This window comes from Myotis lucifugus, unplaced genomic scaffold (genome assembly GCF_000147115.1).
Source record: "Myotis lucifugus unplaced genomic scaffold, Myoluc2.0 scaffold_880, whole genome shotgun sequence".
Classification (NCBI taxonomy): Eukaryota; Metazoa; Chordata; class Mammalia; order Chiroptera; family Vespertilionidae; genus Myotis; species Myotis lucifugus.
In genome coordinates, this window is record NW_005871928.1 from 170,094 (window position 1) to 173,147 (window position 3,054).

The window sequence follows — 3,054 nt, forward strand, 5'->3', positions numbered from 1 at the left end:
AGAGAAAGTATAATCCTGTAATCAATCTAAAAATGTGTCTTTTGTAACAAGTCAGAATTCCTGTTGATTCTGATGGCTATAGTCTTCACTGCTTGCCAGTGTTTGCTACCACTGAGACAAGACTGTTCTGCCCAGGAAATGAGAATTGACATGCAACAAAGCGCACTTTTCTAATGTGTACTACTTGGTGAGCTTTGACATAAGGATAAAACTGTGAAACTGTCACACATGAAATATGATTATCTGTCACCAATATATTGGGTGGGGCAAAAGTTGATTTAATAGTTCTAAGTATACTAAACACAGAACTTATTCATTAAAAAAACATTTGAATAATTACTTTTATTGTGGGTTGTTTTTTGTTCTGTTTTGTTTTGTTTTAAGGAGAGGGAAGGAGAGAGGATACAGAGGTACATTGTTCTCTTGCCTCTTCCCTCCTACCTACAGGTGATAGAGATGGGCATGCGCCTTGACCTGGAACGAATGACCTTTCAGTAAATGGGACAATGCCCAGTCAACTGAGCCATACTGGCCAGGGCTGAGTATATTCTTGTATTATTATTTATTAATTATATTTATTCATATCATCAAATCTAAACCTACTTTCGATACCTCCGGCCCATTTATGTTTTCTGATACTTCCTCAGCCCTCAATGCAGCCATTGATATTAATTCTTATACAATAGGTTAGTTCATATTTTTCATAATTTTATAGGCACTATAAGGTGTGTTGTTTAAGAAATAGTGGTTTTAAGCGGGAGCCCGCAGTGACTGCAACACTGCGGCCGCAGCTCCCTCCACTGGCTGCCGCTGGAGAGGCCCTCTTGGCCGCCCCGCCTCAGAGGCTCAGATGGCTCAGGTGAAGATCAACGCGAAAGCCAGCGAGGGCCGCTTCTGCCGCTCCTCCTCCATGGCAGACCGCTCCAGCCGCCTGCTGGAGAGCCTGGACCAGCTGGAGCTCAGGGTGGAAGCTGTAAGAGGGAATTGTCAAGGGGGGGGGGGGGGGGGGGGGCGGGAGGGACACATATGTAATACCCTTTGTAATACTTTAAGCAATAAAACAATAAAAAAGAGAGAGAAGCAGCAACTGCCATTGAGCAAGAGAGAGAAATCCTCTTGGAAATGATCCACAGTATCCAGAACAGACAGGACATGAGGCAGATCAGCGATGGAGAAAGAGAAGAATTAATCTGACTGCAAACCATCTGTTGGGATGAACCCTCACTGTTGAAGTTTCCGTGGAAACCATTAGAAACTCTCAGCAGCAGGAATCCCTAAAGCACATCACCAGAGTTATCGATGAGGTGGTCAGTAAGTTTCTGAATGACTTGGGAAATGCCAGGAGTCACTTGATGTCGCTGTACAGTTCGTGTTCTTCTGAGGTGCCGCCCGGGCCAGTTGATCAGAAGTTTCAATTCATAGTCATTGGCTGTGCACTTGAAGATCAGAAGAAAAATAAGAGATGCTGGGAGACTCTGCTTAGAAATATTGAAAGCTCCAATAAGGCCATTAAGCTGCTAGAGCATTCTAAAGGAGTGGGCTCCCTAGCTCTGCAACAGAATGCTGACAGCAGGTTTAATTAGTTTCCAAACCTGAGAGCAATGATGTGAAAATGATAACATGCTATCTTTTTTTAATTCTTTTTAAAAAAATATTATAATAAGTATTACAAAGGGTATTACATATGTGTCCTTCCCCCACCCCCTGTCCTTGACAATCCCCTGCCCTCCCTTACCCCCCAGTGTCTTATGTCCATTAGTTATGCTTATATGCATGCATACAAGTCCTTCGGTTGATCTCTTACTCCCCTCCCTTCTGACCCCCAACCCTCTCTGGCCTTCCCACTGCAGTTTGACAATCAGTTTGAGGCAGCTCTGCCTCTGTATCTATTATTGTTCAAAAGTTTGTAATGGTCTTTATTATCCATGAATGAGTGAGATCATGTGGTATTTTTCCTTCATTGACTGGCTTATTTCACTTAGCATAGTGCTCTCCAGTTCCAACCATGCTGTTGCAAATGGTAAGAGTTCCTTCTTTTTTACAGCAGCATAGTATTCCATTGTGTAGATGTACCACAGTTTTCTAATCCATTCATCTACTGATGGGCACTTAGGCTGTTTCCAGATCTTAGCTAGATAACATGCTATCTTAAGTGATAACAGGTCCTTTATGTTAGGCATAACTACTCATTTGATAAAGAAGATGAAAATATTCATGTCATTAGTTTTATGAATAACAATTAAAAGTAGAAATATTTTAATTATCTTCCTGTAAGTTTTTAGATTGAATTATTGTCTTGTACTAGAACTAGCACCATATATATATACATATACATATATATATTCATATACATATATATATATATTCATATATATATACATATATATATATACATATATATATATATATATATATATATATATATATATATATATATATATATATACATATTACTATTCTGTGGATGAATGCTTTGTATGTGGGGGAAGTACAGTACGTGCTCAGCTAGGGGTAAAATAACCACTATTCCTACTGGGGCTTTGTTTGGTGTGGAGACACACAGGCATGTGGGGCATTTGGTTGACTAGAAAGCTTTAAGCAGCAGCACACGCACATTTGGTGTTAGCCAAGCAGTGCGTTTACAGGGCTAAAAGGAATCACACAGTAAGAACCTCTCCCTACATTCTCTCAATCAGCAGTTTTTTTACACATGCATGTCAAATTATTTTAAACTTAAAGATTTACACATGTCATAATAGAAATATATTTCTTGATATACATGAAATATGGCAAATGAGAAAAATTCACATTTGATTTTACCACTGTGAACAATTATATATTCACTTCATCTTTTCCACATGAATTATTTCTCTAAAATGTTAATTACTATGTAAATACAATGTTGTAACTTGCTTTTAAAAATAATTAAATGCTGCTATAAAGTCCACTTAAATTGTCAACTTAAAAACCTCTGACTAGGCCTGATTGGTTTGGCTCAGTGGATAGAGCATCAGCCTGTGGACTCAAGGGTCCCAGGTTCGATTCCGGTCAAGG

The 3,054-nt window shown here is 39.2% G+C and overlaps 1 pseudogene; it reads left to right on the forward strand.

Annotated features, from left to right (window-relative positions):
* The first annotated feature begins 850 nt into the window (after positions 1 to 850).
* Positions 851 to 1,583, forward strand: LOC102437568 (annotated as a pseudogene).
* Positions 1,584 to 3,054: the final 1,471 nt, after the last annotated feature.